We start from the raw sequence: 16,576 nt of genomic DNA on the forward strand, positions 1-16,576 counted from the left end.
ACATTTCAAGACTTGGAGAAAATGCTGCTGTGAAAAATCTGAAGAGCTTATAAAGGATATTGAGAGCTGACCTTGCTACAATTTGTTTGAACTTGTTCAGCGAGAAAATAGGGGTTGTAAAGAGACTGTATAATATAGAGGAGAAAGTCATAACAAGAACTAAGGAATGAAGCTGCAGTCACACAAATTCAGCTTGGAAGTGGAGTGCAGCCACCAGCCAGGGTGCTTAACCATTAACTCTCAGTGCCAAAGGCAATAGCTATCGCCAGCTCAGGGCCGGATGCCTGTATTCCCACAGAAGTAATTGGGCTCCAGACAGAGGTAAGCAAATGCAATGTAATAGCCTGCGATAGACAGGCAGTCCGCCCAGGCGATTTGAGGTTCCCTTCTGCCCTTAAATACTGCAAATTTATGAGAAGGATCTGCAGGCTGAAGAGCTAGGTCAGTGGGGAGCTCACCTGGGCACGTACCTAAGGTACATGTCAGAAAGGACTGTGATGGAGAAAACACTTAAATAGCACAACTGTAGCACCGTTGCTGATTTTTCCAGACTTTTAGCTCTGTAACTTAAATATACCCTGTGAAATTTCTGAGAAACCAGGATTTTTTTGTGAGGTCCTCTGCATGCACAGGAGTGTGGTGGAGGCAGGAAGGGAGAGATTTATCACAGGAGCCAGTTGCATCCTTAAATACCAACTCCTCTCGTTCCACTATAAACAGATGAAACCCCACAGATATCCACACTCATCTTTGTCTCTGGTAAAGACAGATCGAGGTTAGCTCCAGCTTTGGCAGTCACGGACACGGCGCCCGCCCTCGGTGCAGAACAGCAGACCCAGCCAGAAAGCGTCAGCCGCTCGCCGGGCAACCAGCCCCACGTCTAGCACCTCAGCTGTTCTGCCACGGGCCTGGCTTCTGGTTTTTCCTCTATGGATGCTGTTTAGCATTTACCTTATGTAACAGTAATAAAAATTAACATTATTTTTGCAAGAAGAGACCCAAGTAGGGAAAGGAATGTGCTTTTTAGATCCTTCATCCGGCCTTTTGCCAGAACTGCTCTTATCTGTGTATGTGTGTTAAGGAAAGAAACAGACGGCGGAAAAGCTGCAGGCACGCTGGTGAGGGTACAGAGGAAGATAGAACAGAGCTTTTTCCCATTTCTCCATGCTTTAGCAGGAGATGCAGGGCAGCAACATCGCCACGGCTGGCTCTTCCCTCCTGCCCCTGCCTTTGCCTGTGCAACCCCCAGAAAGCCCCAGTTCACCTGGCGGGTCTCTCTGACATGGCATACGGCACAGAAAATCATGATCAGATTTCCTGTCAATCAAGCTGATGCTTTGCAACAGATCCCAGCCTGAATAACCCAGAAAACCATGTGGTCACTGGTTTAGGTTGTTCTGGGCTTTTCAGAGTTCGGGTTTAAGTTTTCCCTCTACACCCCAGAAGCACAACCTGGGTAGTGATGAAGAAATCCCCTCCTCCCACCCCCACGAGTATTTTTCCTTTCCCCCTGCTTACAGAGAGAGCGTTAAGCCCTGATGTGAGCATGTTAAGATCAGGGCAATGAGACTGTCTTAAAAGTCTGCAAGCAGCCTGGCACAAGCCACTCCGAGGCGCGTGCTAGCATGGTAATTCAAGCAGCAGCAAACCCAAATCCGAAGTGATCAATGTGCAGCTTACTGAAAAGGGAAGTTTGTGAGCACAGTGACAAATACATTAGTGTACTAGCAAACCAAACAACACCAAACTGATCCTATTACATAGTTATTGTTAGATGAATTCCATCAAATCTCTCCATTTTAAGAAATGGATGCATTTTCAAGGACTTTTCCACTCAAAGAGCGCAGACAGCAGGAACCTGGTGCAGAGCTGACAACCAGCTCGCTGCAGTGCACAGCAACCTGCAGACACGAGGCTAACAGCTGTTTATGACATCTTTCTTCAGGCTGGATGCAGAGACACAGTGTCTTTCCCAGGAAAATGATCCACAGCACGTGGTGTGCCAGGTTGTACTAACAGAGGAGCTGAAGCCTCTGTAATTCTCTCTAAGCATCTCTCCTTTCCCCCAGGTGAAGTCCAGCACCATTCCCTTCTGAAGATGGACAAAAGTGTGTCCCCTTCCACAACAGCAACTAAAAATAACTAGCGAACACAGTTGCCCATCCCAGACTTGTGATGTGACCAGATGAACGGATTATCTGCCAGTAATTACGGCCCCTACACCGATGGAACTTTTTAATCCCAGCAATGCTTCCTCTCTCTGCACAGCCTTCTCCAGAGAAGCCTCCTGAGAAGGCTGCAGAGGTGGGACCAGAGGCTGCAGTCCACGTTTGCTGCCCCTGTGAGTAGATGTCCTTGGAAAGGCTTTGCCATGGAGCATATTTCATGCCCGATGGATGACAGCGGGTTGCCTTTTCCTTTTAACACTGTGTGCACAGGCAGCAATGGGCAGTCTGAGCCTCCCTCTGGTGCCCTGTTATCTTCTAGAGCTTCTGTGCCCTTGGTGGCCAAGCCATGCCCGGGATGTCCCAGCGCTTCAGCCACATTAGATGCCGCCAGAGCTCTGCTGCCCTCAGGGCTGGGGATCGTGCTTTGTCCACCTGGGTGTTCTTGGCCTGAGAGAGATCTGGGGGAAGACACATTCAACCTGCATGATTTACAGCCAGTTTGGAACAAACGACTTTAAACTGAGAAATGATTTGATCAAAGAGAGTCTCGGGGCAACGCTGGGTGATGTGGGGATGGTAGGACTTGCTTCAACAGGTTAAGGAAAGGAACTGGAGCAAAAGTTGTCTAGAGATCCAGATTTCTGATTTACCTGCATTTGGGGAGACAAGCAGCTCCTGCCATGCCAGAGGGCACCCTGACCTGCCTGCTCCAGGGGTGCAGGAAGGACCTGCTGGTCCCTACCCCCACAGAGCCCCAGTGGCACACACACAGGGGACAGTCACCTTGCCAAGGCAGAGGGCTCAGAGGCAGTCACGGGCTGTCAGCTTCCACAGCTTATCTGTCATGTGTGCCCTGAGCTCACGGGGAGGGCTGGAGCATTGACTTATTTTGGCCCACAGTGAGGAGAGGTGCACACACATGGACAGCTGACATGGAAACCTGCTCAGCAACATTGACTTTGTCCTGTGTCTTGTATCTTGGAAATGGCTTTTAGCTGGAGACCAGAGAAAAAGGTGTTAATATGAATGCATTAGTGTGCCACTGTGGTGTTTGAACTGTGCATTTTAATATACACAACAGCCATGGAGTCTATATGAGAGACACAACTACAGGTACATGGAAAGTCTCAGACGTCAGGAGCAGCCACTGACTCTTCTGCCTGTGCGTGGGCTCTTCCCTGGCCTTCAGGGTAGTGATGGGGGCACACTGACACCCTAGCAGTATCACTGCTGTTCATGATACCAAACAATCAGGCCCTCAGGCTATGGCAGTCTCAGCAACACCTACCCAGGACAGGTGCGTTCCTCTCAGGAGACAGGCTCTGCTTTGTTCTGCTGCCTCCACCATTAGGCACTAGGTTAGTCAGGAGACAAAGCAAGCTCTCTGCCCCCACCCACAGCCACCTGAAACACTTCTGCAATACCTCGGTGACACTGCGTGGTACTGAGGCATGTTTCTTGGTATTGCTGGAGTCTGACAGAATGTCATCTATCCCACCATTGCAAAGGCACCGCCACCGCTGAGGGTGTTACCACCAGCCAGCTGATCATGAATACCTGCCCATGCATGGGCATTATCTGAGAGATCATGGGGCACTGCTGCGTGAGGCATCCTGGTGTCTGGTTGTGGGGTATGTGATAGGACCGTGGGGGACATGGAGGGCATAGAGGCTGGTTCTTGGGCTGTATACATTTCAAATATATTTGCATCATGTACATTTCTACATTGCCAGTAACACGACAATCAATTCATATTTCCTCCCAACCCCATCTTCAGCATTTGCTTCTGCTCTGCTGTGCCCACCGGTTGTGCCAGCACAGTCATTTGTGCAGCATAGGGTGACCAGGGCCACTGTACTTATTTGGATGGAAAATAACCCACTGTTTTGCAAAGTCACTTTTCAGCTGTATCAGCTCTCTGGCTCAGCACAGTCACAAAACCACTTGTGCCAGTACAGCGCAGGTGGTAGCACGGTGGGTGGGAACGAAAGGGCAGGGAAAGGAGATGAAAGCAGTGGCTGATGGAGAACTGTCTCCACATGAGGCTGTGGCTTTGTGGTAAGCAGCAGTGCATCTCTGCCCCCTCACTCTTGCAGCACGTTCCTTTGCCCACCTGATACTGCATCACGTCTTGGCTCTGGAGCAACCATTCTGCAGCCATATTGTGAACCGAGTCAGGGCTCTTGGCCTCACCTCTAAAAAAACCTGAAAAATATTAATTTTTAAACCAGATACTGGTTTTTCAGTCATGGTTCACAGCACAGATGTATTTCCTGCACAATTCAATGGGTGGTATGACATAGCATGGGCTGGAACAAGAGAAATGCAATTTACAGCAGCTGCTGAGACTGCTTCATACAGTAACACCATTGAGCAGTGTAAGTCAGGACTGAAGTGAGATGTGTGTGCCCACAGAAGACTTCTCAACCTTAATTACAATATATTTCAACCCTCCCCTTCAAGCTTAGCTCGTGCAATTTGCGTTGAACTGCTAATGATATAAGACTTCTTAAAGGAGTTGGGTTTCTTTTAAGATTGGTATGATAAAGACAGAGGAAGTATGCAATGTACATTGTCACACTTTGTGATGAAGATTGAAGAGATAAACATGGAATATAAACTGTTTTGTGAAGTTCTGGTCTATGACCTTTATTTCCAAGTAAATTAAGCTCTATAAGTAAGTAATAAAACAAATGCTGTAAATGAAATTCTGAAAACGATCACTTTACTTATTTGAAGACAAAGAATACAGGTATATTTTTAACCTCTGAGACTACATGTCTTTGAAGTCTGAGCAAAGCTTTGAGTTCGGAAGAAAGTGGTGGGCCCCCAGGGAGGAGTAAGATGGGGTGAACACAGTGTACAGCTGCTCAAGTTTGGCTCAGGGTCTTGCACTGAGCCCAGGGGAGTTGTTGCCAAGGTGGGTGCACATGGAGCAGTGAGAGAATCAGCGAAGAGCTGAAGTTCTTTCCTCAGTGGGCCTATCTGCACACATTGCTGTGCCCTTTCAGTTGAGACATAAATCACTTTCTCCATTACCAGGTGTACCAGGGTGATGAACTGCACCCCAGAGCACCAGTTCCACCTGGGGAGCTCACTGCACTCTCCAGACTGCAGTTCATACATCAACTTTGCCGCTGGGCTGAGGACACAGGCAAGTCATGACTAAATCACGAAATGGCAGACTGAATTAAACAGTGATTCACTTTTTTACAGCCCATTAATAGCAAACCATCTCAAACGACAATAATTTGTGGTAATAAATGACAATTAATATCAGATTTGTCTGAGAGAAAGATAATTTGCTATCTAAAATGAAGGACATGAAATGATTTCGTACGCAGGTGCTGCTCAAAGACATGATTTGGGTTGCACGTGGGGACCGCCACAGAAGGTTAGACCAACATTACCTTTGGCCAGGACAGTTACAGGAGAGCTTGACAAATAAAATACCCAGAGTTGCAGCTGCTGTGGGTGGAGGTTTGGGACTTTGCACTGACTACTGGAAAGCATGATTTAACACCTGAAATGGGTTTCTTAGGGCCTTCTCCAGTCAGGGTCTGAAGCTCTGCAAGGACTGAGATTCCCTGGCTGCCTGGAAGAACACCCTGGCTCCGTGGAGTGTCTTTTCATCCAAAGAGTAGTCTCAGACATTTCATTTCCCGTTCGCTTGCATCTTACCTTCAGGTATGAGGAGGTCAGTAGGAGCTTTGCTTCACCCACCTTCATAAGTACTCTCTTCTCTGTGCACAAGGAACTTTGTGCTGTTACTTTTTTTTTTTTTTTTTTTTTCCAAACAGCTCTGACTGGCTCCGTGGAGTGTCTTTTCATCCAAAGAGTAGTCTCAGACATTTCATTTCCCGTTCGCTTGCATCTTACCTTCAGGTATGAGGAGGTCAGTAGGAGCTTTGCTTCACCCACCTTCATAAGTACTCTCTTCTCTGCGCACAAGGAACTTTGTGCTGTTACTTTTTTTTTTTTTTTTTCTTTTTTCCAAAAAGCTCTCACCCAGGTCCCTCATGAAGGCTCTTATGGAAATGGAGCTGTCATGAAAAATCCTCCTATGAGGATTAATAACTAATCTAAAGTGGTTAAAAGATGTGAAACAAAAGGTGGAAAAGATGAGGCGGTTTTTCACAATGAAGGAGATAACCACTGGGGAGCTGTGCTGGCCAACATTTTCATAAGTGGTTTGGACAAGGGGTGAATAGTGAGGTAAAAAATCTTGCTGATGTTGCAAAATTGTCAGGGAGTAACAATGACAACTGGCTATGAAGAGCTGCAGATGGATTTTATGCTGTGGAGTGACTTTGAGGATAAAATGGAAGATGAAATTCAACATTGATAAATGCCAAGTAATGTGCATGGGAGAAAACAATCCTAACTATGTATGCTTAGTGATGGGCTCTAAATTAGCTATTATCACCGGGGAAGAGATCTTTGAATAGCTCTCTGAAATACCAGCTCATTACTCAGTGGTGGTCAAGAAGGTAAATATGATGTCAGGAGTTATTAGGAGAAGAACAGAGAGCAAAATAGAAAACACCATTATGCCACAGTATGGATGTGCTCAGACCTTGAATATTGTACACAGTTCTGGTCTCCCTACCTTAAAAGCATGTGCTAGAACTGACAAACAACGAGATAAGGATACTAAAGGTATGGAATGGCTTTTATGGGAATGGCTTTTATGGGAAGTGACCGCAAATATGAGGACACTGAAGTTTACAAAAAGAATGAATGAATGGGGGTAAGACAGTGAGATGTTATGAATGACATTAAGAAAACAAAAGAGAATGGCTCTTTGCTGTTTCTCAAAGAATGGCTATTTGGTATTTCTCAAAGAATAATAAGTTTTAAAAGAAACAGAAAAGTACTGTTTTACTTAAATTGTGGAAATCATTGTCACAAGATATGAGAGACAGGCACAGATGGGTTGTAAAAGGGATTAGATACAAATAGCATAAGAAAAAAATCAAGTGCTATTACAAACAGAGATGGCAATGCAACCTCTAGCTCAAGAAAATGGAAATACATGTTCCCACAGGTATATAAGCAGGAATGGATATATAAGTACAAACATGTACATGAATGCACACAAACACAACTATTCCTGAGCCAGAAGGTACACCAAGTAAGAATCTCTCTACTTGCTGTTAGTACATCCTTCCGTAAGCATCCATCACTAGTCACCGTCAGGTGCCAGTCTCTCCCAAGACCCATTCGCGTGTCCCTCCCTCCCTTTCAGGATCACTGTCGCAGATGTCAAGCACTGCTCTCTGCCCCCAGGTCTCTGACTGGAGGTGATACTTCACACGCAGCCAGTACCTGGCATTGGGACACCGGCAGCTGGCTTGAGCTTTCCGAAAGAGAAGGTGTATTTGTACGTGACCATCTCTGTTCAAAGAAAAGCATCTGTGTAACTAAGAAAGACATGGTAAAAAAAGTAATCAACCGTTTACATTGCCGATTACTGTGTCAGAAGGAAACTAAATTGCAAAATACTGAAATCTACTGGGATCTGACAGGCAAGAACTTTTTTTCCGTCCTCATATTAAGATTGGGAATGTAGCCTGACAAAATTAAGTTAATAAATGCCACGTTTACGGAGGAGCTTGGACCCTCCTGATGTTTGCTAGTTCTTATGCATCCTATGTGGCATCCTGCTTTTGAGTTCAACCATCATATTATGGTTGAACTTAAAGAGAATAATGAATGGTTTTTCAGGATTTTTCCTTCTCTTTTCCAGGACTGCTAGATCCTGACTGCCCCTAGAGTGGGTGGGCACAGCACACCTCTCCCTCTCTGATCCAGCTGCGCTGCTCGGAAAGGCGCTGTCAAGCACATGTGCAAGGGCAGGATTGGTGCTTGCAATCAAATGTTTTAATGTATGTCACACTCCTTAGCCCGCGTTACAACCAAAGTGAAGGTCCTGATGCTATGCTTTGCTTTTATGATACAAAATAAACCTTATGACTGACGGGAGGCACAGGCCTGCAGGAAAAACATGTGAGACTGCTCTAATGACACTGCACGTTCGTTCCTTTCTCGTGATTCAATGGACAGGTCTGGAAACACTGAACATATAAAAGGATGCCACATTTCCAAATCATTGAGAAATGAATAATGCATTGGGAAGCAAACATAAGCATTATTTCTCTTCTAATCAGTATCATGAAGCATTTTACAAATTAACCACTTTCCCCAGACACTTACTGTATTAAGTAGCTCTAGGCTTAGCCCCTATCAGGGTGGATGGTGCCATCTGCATTTAGAAAATTGCCTATACATTTATTAAAGTGAAATTCATCCATTAATTAATCCTGTCAGCATTTTCCCTGGAAACTCTCATTAGCACATTGAGCTAATTACTACAACCAGCAGCACTAGGGGGGGTGTGTATGGGCAGGGTGGGGAGGAGGGAAGGTTATTCTAACTTAATAATGGAAAGGATACCTCATTCTTGTATTTACATTAAAATCAAATTGACAAAGTCAGAATATCTTTGGAATGAGATAAACCTGCTGTTTTATTTTCCTTGCATATTGGAATCTTTGCTGCAGGAGGAAAAATATATTCAGAACATGACAGAAATCTTCTGAAGCTGATAAACCAGAGGAACGAGACATTCTTCTAGTTACCCATTCCTACATAACTCTGATATTAAGTGTATTTTGACCTAGAAAAAGGAAACTGCATTTGTGTAGCAATACTACTCAATTCCTTTTCTACAGCTCTCCTTGCTCAGGATAGTTTCATACTTGCTCATATGACAGCAGTACCTAGAAATCCTGGCTGGACAGGAGGACTCAGATGCACCACAGAGTTACCTTGACCTGCCCGGTTTCTTCAGTGAGGTGAGCCAGGGTGAACATGGCAAGCTCTTGGCGTGCCAAAACTGATCAACTGTGTTAACTTGAACCTTTTTCATTTAGGTTTACGTTAAAACATTTTCCTCATGCGTCCCACAGGTTAGGAGTGGCTGTGCAGTCAGGGACTATGGCTCAGTTGATGGACAGCCCTTTTTCATGCCATGGTAACCATATCCCCATGATGAACATCGCTGTATGAACATCAAGTGAACCGCAGTGAAAAGTCCTCAGGGAGCCTGCTGGCTAACCTGACAAGGTAACAGGTGGGAGGGAAAATGGCAGCACAGAGAAATGAAATGACTTTTAAAGGTTTTTGGGTAGAAGGAGGCAAATACTAAATGCAGGAATCTTAACTCCTCATTAAGTCACCTTGCCAGCACACGCAGCTGCCCACACTGAGTATCTTATAAGTTTGCCATATGTTGCACGTTGAGACAAAGGAAAAAGTATTATTTTAACAACTCTCCTCCTTCATCACACACTTGTAGCGCAAATGCAAATACAGCCATTACTGCCAATACTTCCCACATAAGCTGCTATACCTTTCTACATGGGCAGTCCTCCACCTGCAACACGGGAGCAGTCAGGGAAGGGAATAGCGATAGTCAGGTCACACACAGCAAAATACAGCTGGCAGATGAGCACATTATCCAGCTGACAACGCCAGGGCATGTATCGTGTAAATACCACAGCAACACCCATACACGTGGGCTTTCCAAAGTCACATAGCAAAGAGGGTGGGATCTGAGGGTGTGTGGTGGAAATCAATATTGGGAATATCTTAGAGACCCAACTATCAGGCTTGACATGTGTTGATCTTTTTAATGGCTGAAAACTAGGTCAAGCTCCACAGGCCTGCATCCTCAAGGCACAGGAATCAACTTCTGGGCATTCTGCTCCTACATATATTACACAAGTATCAAAATTGAGGGTCCTCTCTTCTCAAGATACTGCAGAGCACAGGACACATTTGTAAGCAGGAGACTCTACATAAGGTCATTGTAAAAAACATTCCACCCCAATTAAACACAATTTGCTCTTACTAATTTTACTGTAGTACAATTCTTGTAACTATAATTACCTAAAGCTCTAAGCAAAAATACGTGCAGGTACTAACCAATGAGCCCACTGACAGTTCCAATTCTTAAGCACTCTTCTGCATATATAACTTTTCTCAAGCCTTTTATCCCTTCAAAGTCAGTAGGACAGTTCCCATGTGTAAAACAGCTCTGAAACACACACGCCTTCAGAATAAGACCTTAAGTAATGCTTTGTAACCCCAAAAGCATTTTCTGTTTAATAAAGAATAGTTAAAAGTGTTTGTTTCTTTTACAAAAAGACAAAAATACTTTTAACAAAGCTAGGACCCTGACCTCAAATAGAGAACTGGATTATTTCAACTTGCTATGTTTTTTACTCAGCCTTCCTTGCCTTCTAATCCTGATAGATTTCAGCTGTATTCCTCTAGCAACAAATGGATTCTCCTGTGGCTAAAATAATTGTATAAATAGGGATGCTAATGTACTCCCTTCAGCTGATCAGTATCCAGTTGTAGACACAGTGAGTTCAGCTTGTACTTGTATTATAATCTCTATTAACTTCTGCCCCCAATCTCTATGTAAAGATACTCTAGCAGAGAAATAACACGAAATAAGCACAAGATGCAAAACAGTTCTGGTGTTGAAAAATGAAAAGAAGAAAAATTTAAGGAAGAACTTCATCTGTGTCATTCATGCCAGATGGCTGCTTATTTAAGTAATCAAGTTAAGCAAGATGCATTTAGGACTATCTTGTTTAATTTGATTATTTAAATGAATAAACTGCCTGTAAGGCAGTGGTTTTTTGCAGATATAATCAGGTCATATTCAACTCTGGTTCATATTTGCTGATTTTGATACGGTTAGATCCAAAATGAATTAGTTCATGATTTCTCTACGTAGCTAAACTGTTTTGCTTACACGAGGAATGTTTTGGAACAGATGAGAATTACCCTGATGCACCAATTGATATTATGTTAATGCCTAGCAGATTAATGTTCTAGCAAATTTGCATATAATGAACACGGACCATAACCCTTTGTTGAAGTGCGCATCCCTGGGTGCCTGCCCCAGATAATGGGCCCCTTCCCTATCGACAGGGAACCGAGAAGGGAGGAGAAGCAGGTTCTGTAATTCCTCTTTTATGCATTCAACAAAACTACCACTGTAGCTGCGGAGGTATCAAGTAGTTACTGGTATGGGAGTGATTACGCAAATGACATTATGCAATTTCAGCGACTGAACTAAGACTCTACAGTTGTTCAGTCTACAGTAGACATTTCCAACCCATATAGACTTCAACAAAGATAAGTGCTTATATGGTCAATAAACAAATGTTGTTCTGCCCTTTTTCCTGGCAAACTTATTATTTAGGGCTCGTCCAAAAATTTTCCACTGAAACTGTTTTTATGGAAAGCTTCAATTTAAAACTGAACAGCTTTTCATTTTTACTGAAAGGACGTCTCCTGTCTGTGGAATACTCCGTCCCTTTTGTCCTGGTGAGCTATGTCCCAAGCAAAGCACATTTTGATGGGGACATGCCACTCCGAACACTCAGAGGAACTCAAAGTGGGGATCCTTTGAAGGCTCAGCTTAACTGCTGAGGCACAGTTTGCTAAAATTAGTAATTGGTGCACGTTGTGAAATTTAGTCCGGCTGGAAAACCCAGCCTGGAGAGGGCAATGAAGGTACGGAGCACCTCAGGGCATTTCCGTATCAAAGCATTCGCGTCTGTAATTTGACAAAATCTTTTTTAAAAGCCAAGGAAAAAATTAGTAGCTTTGTTCACTGTGCAAAAAATACCTTGATTGCCAACCGAAAGCTAATAATTGAGTTTAATTGAAATATCCAAATTTGGAAATTTTGTATGCTTTTTCTGTTTGTCCTGCAGTCAGTTTGTAAATGGCTGGGGAGGACTGCATGGGAATGTGGAAAACTAAGTTCACATATCTAGCCTGGAGTGATGTGAGAGGACAAATTTTGGTATGAAGCTGATGCAGTGAAAACTTGAACTTGCCTTTCCTTCCTCTTGAGCCAGGATCCGAGAGCAAAGCCTTTGGCTTCACTGAAATGCTACGTTTTTTCCAAAATTTAATTTTATTGAAAATATTTTAAAGGATCTACAATTAATACTTTTAAAATAACAGAAGGAAGCAGGGATAGCCTCTATATATTTACTCAGATATCTGTTACAGTTACTCTACATAAATCACTTGGCTTGGCTCATGACTGGTTTTTAGACGTAATTAGAAGAAACCATTTACCTTTTAGACCACCAGTTAATTATATTTCAAGCTCACAAAGTACAGCTGTTTTTCATTACCCACATATGTAACTGTACAAGCAAAGCAAATGTTACTGTTATAACATGGCATTCCTCTCCAAAGTTTACAAAAGCAGGGTGAGCTAATGGAAAAAGAACCACTAAATAAAGCACCCACTGGCCCGGTTTCTAGGCTTGCTTTTAGCTTTTTCCCTTTTTTGGCCATTTAAGAAAACATACTGCGATTTTCCCCGCTTTATTTTTACCCAGACATGAAATAGCTAACAATAACTCTTATCTTTTTCAGTGGCGTGTTGAAACACGTTGGTTCAGATGAATAAGTATGAGGTTTGGGTGTTAAAAAAAATAATTCCAGCTCCGTTGCTCTATTTCCTTGTAAACAAGCAGACAAACAAGAAACTTCAGTTTCTCTACGTATGCTGATTCCCTTACTTGTCAGAACCAGGCACAAATCTTATACTACCTTGAACATGGGGAAACACTGTAAAGCTGCAGATTAGTAAATTAAGATTTTTTTAAGATCCCGTTATGGTCAATAACATTTACAGAACTTCTCATTAGTACACTTGCAGAATGATTTTCCTTTGACAAATTTAAATAGAATGAATGCATGTGAGCCTTTACAGCATGAATAAATTCTGCTCGGTCCTTCTAACACCATCTATGTTTGTGAGTTACTTGATCTTAGCTGAATATGGGAATAATTTATTTGATTTCTGAGTACAATTCTATGTGTTAATGCAGAGCTGGTTTCTGAATTTCTTATCGAAAGAATTACCTCCTGCTGCTCTTTATAGAAAAAAATATGACTCATTTCTTGTGGCTCCATCATCCATGTTTAATTTATGCACATAACTTATGGCCTGATATCATGTAAGTATCACTGGTGTATGAATCCAAATAAATACATAAATTGCTTGGAATGTGAAGATGCCTCAGCACAATTGAAGTGCTTTAAAATTATTAACAAATAAATTCTCAACCTTCTACTCAAATACAGATTAGTTCCTTTTATTTCAAGTGGACTGAGCTTGTAGGACTGTAATTGCTTCTAAGAAAATGGATACATAATGGTCCCAATCCTTCATTAGAATGCAAAAGGGCAGAACCTGAAATTCACTTCGGTCCTGCTGATTCCTGACGTGATTCACAGATAAATAAGGCTTTTTTTCACCCAAGTTGAGCTCATAATCCAAAATTCTGGGTATGCCATTGAGGTAGATGTCCCCCCCTGAGCTCCCTTCCAACCTGAATTATTCTTTGATTCTCACTTCGATCACAAAGTAGTAAATTCTCTTAGACAGCTGTTTCTCCTGGAGCCAAAAACTTGTTCCTATAACCCTTATGGGGATAAAACAGAGTAGATTTCAGAGGTACTGTGTAATTCTTTCTGGAGGAGGCTTTGTCCCTAGTCTCAGACACATGAACCTACAAAAGAGTAGGTTCTTGTGCTACACAAAAGAGCACAGTTAAGGAAAAAATATCAAAATGAGTAAGATCTATAGCGGCATGTTGTTTTATAATTCAGTTTGACAAAAATTAGGCACAGTGAAGTACTGAAGCTACCGCTGAGATTTCAGGAAGAAAAAATGTGTTACCAATATTTCAGGAAGCATGAAATACTATAAATCATTATTTTCTGACAACCCAGGGATCATAATTGATGCTTTTTCATGTTCAAGATGCTACACAAAAAGCAAGCAATTGAGCAGTAGGCAGGAACGCTTAGTTTTTTGAAGGACTTTTATTTTATTAAGGTTATCGGTGAAAGCCTGAGATAACAGGTTGAGTCCTAGTGAAGTGCTCAGTGCAGTATTTCTTTATTGTTCATTCAGATTATAGCAGTGCCTAACCTGAGAGCACAGCTCCATTGTGCTAGGCGTGGTCCAGACGTATAATTAGGGAACGACCCTGCAAGGAAAAAGGGAGAGAGATTCTAAGTGGGCAAAAAGATGAGAGGAGAAGCACGGAGATGAAGTGACTTATCCAAGGTCACAGGGCATGTCAGTGGCAGCACTGCAGTCAAAACTCGCATCTCCTGACTCCCAAGCCAAGAATCACCCAGCCAACACAAGCACGAGCCAAAAGATGTAGCTGAAATTCAGGCTATATGAATCCAGGGCTCTTTGGGCTGCTCTAACTGTTCTTCTCTGCTGCTCTATCGTTAAAAGCAAGCTATGATCAGTGACTTGTAACAATCAAATAACCTTGCTTCGGTGTGTCAGCAGCCATCACCCACACAACTTACTTTGCAGTTCTCCTCCCCAAGCTTCTACTCAGCCTGGACCGTTTGATGCCTGCTGCCTTTGCGAAGCTTTTGAAATTAACGCTTTAAAGGCTGTAAGAGCAGCTCAGAGGAAAAAAAATGTCAGTTTTGCATTTTTAAAAAGATGCTCTTATTCTCCTCACAGCTGAGTTTTGGCAGCAGCTCATGAGCAGAATAGTAAGTGGGAGTTTTTTTTGTTTTCCCAGGCCAGTTTGTCTGGGCTGTGGAGAGCCATACTTCTCATTTGTTTTTCACTGCAGTTAGGCCATAGGAAGTCACCTGCTCAGCGGAGGCTGCCCCTGTGCGTGTGCGGGCCAGAGAGCGCGGATACACAGCCCTCAGCCATTTGAGCCGGATCGTGCCATTTTCCCCATCTTTGGGGACAGAGAAGGCCCCGTATTTCTCCAGCTCCCTACTTCCCTTCTCTAGTCCTTTGCCAGTCAAGAGTCTATATACACATCTATACAACATGCCAGTACAAATACTTCTATCTGCGAGCTGAACAGACTTTCTCCAGATCTGCTAGCCATCCCGTAGGGAAGAATTTAGTCTACACCAACAAAAACAGCTCATACTAACCGATTTCAGAAAGAATCCTCCCAGAACTGTCGAAGTGGTGATGTGCATCTCAGAGGACTAATCCAGCTCTCTGGAGAGCAAAATCAGCTCTCAGTCATGCAGCCAGGAACCCAGCACAAGTCTGAATTAACGCAACAGCAAGTTAGTTTGAAGTTTCAAGCCTTGGTCGCGCAGACTGCAAAGACACCATAAATCAGATGAAATTTCTCCTGTAAGTGAACAAAAAGTTGTCCCAAGAGCAATGAAATAACTGATACTTGAATGGTCAAGGTTTGTGCTGTCTCTCAGTTCCCATCGTAATAATTTCCGCTGTTCTTCCTATCTCCTACAACAGCCCTACAATATCAAATACCAAAATTGAAGATATCAATATACGCCCAGCACGTCCCCTACGCCTCTCCCTTGTCCTCAAAATGTCCTAGTTCTCCCACCTCTAAACCCCCCACTGCAGCACTCCCTCAGCCTTTCACAGCCCCTACGCAGCCCCCTGGGCAGCTGGTGAGGCAAAAGGCACCACGTACCGTAGCTGACCTGATAACACCTGTGTGTTAAGTGGGGCAGTCCACACACACACGCTGTCTGGTCAACTGGATGAACTCTTTTGCCAGAACAAGACAGTCTCCTCTGACCATCAATTTTCACAAAACCTGTTAGAAATACATAAATATTAATAGTCATTACAAATGTACGATACCTTTGAGGCCCCTCTTTGCCAAATTGGGCTGAAATGTCCAAGAGATTAAAACTGTGCCGAGAGAACTTGCAGAAAGACAGATGGATAGGAAGACAGGATGATCACATAAGCTTTTTTCTTTAGGAAAACATGCTAAAAAGAAAAAAAAACCACTTCCAAAAAGCATAGTGTGTACTTACAAATTATTATCAGATTTAATTAAAATCTGTTTTCAGATCTGAGTTCTTTACTTTGTACCAGGATAAAACAACACAAAAAAAAGGCAGTAATTTTATCAATTTTGAAGAAAAGATTGGCAGAAGATGTGCTGTTGTGTATAAACATGTGAAAAATCCTACTGAATTTTTTTTAATATTATTTTTCTTCAATAGTTTTCAGAAAGATTTAAACTTTCCTCATCTTTGCATTCCAAAAAGCTGAATGAGAACTTCACGGTGGAGCTACCCGCCAAGTGCGTTTTGTAGTTCGTGCTGCTTCACCAAATTGGGAGAAAAAAAACCCCAAAACCTAGTATCATGAATTATATGCTAAGAAATCTTGAAGGGAGATGAAGACGACTGTTGTTAAGGGCATTTGACTTTCATCGTCTTTAGAGGGAGATAAAAAAGAAAATAAGATTACCTTGGGAAAAAATACATACAAAACCAGTCAGATTCTAAAGCCTCCAATAAAACAC

At 43.0% G+C, this 16,576-nt stretch overlaps 1 long non-coding RNA gene across 4 annotated transcripts in view; it reads right to left on the reverse strand.

Moving 5' to 3' along the window:
* Positions 1-14,093: 14,093 nt before the first annotated feature.
* The window catches only part of LOC103907962, a 7,111-nt gene continuing 4,628 nt past the window's right edge, over positions 14,094-16,576 (reverse strand). Inside the window, exons 2-4 of one of the 4 annotated variants that reach the window (XR_658125.2) lie at positions 15,748-15,853; positions 15,207-15,415; positions 14,094-14,272 (exon numbers count right to left, since the gene is read on the reverse strand). This is a non-coding gene — a long non-coding RNA (uncharacterized LOC103907962). Of the gene's footprint in view, positions 14,273-15,206; positions 15,416-15,727; positions 15,854-16,576 lie in introns of all 4 variants that reach the window. The other 3 variants (XR_002086344.1, XR_658124.2, XR_658126.2) reach the window with 3 other exon arrangements.

Source organism: Aptenodytes forsteri, unplaced genomic scaffold (genome assembly GCF_000699145.1).
Source record: "Aptenodytes forsteri isolate BGI_AS27 unplaced genomic scaffold, ASM69914v1 Scaffold155, whole genome shotgun sequence".
NCBI lineage: Eukaryota > Metazoa > Chordata > Aves > Sphenisciformes > Spheniscidae > Aptenodytes > Aptenodytes forsteri.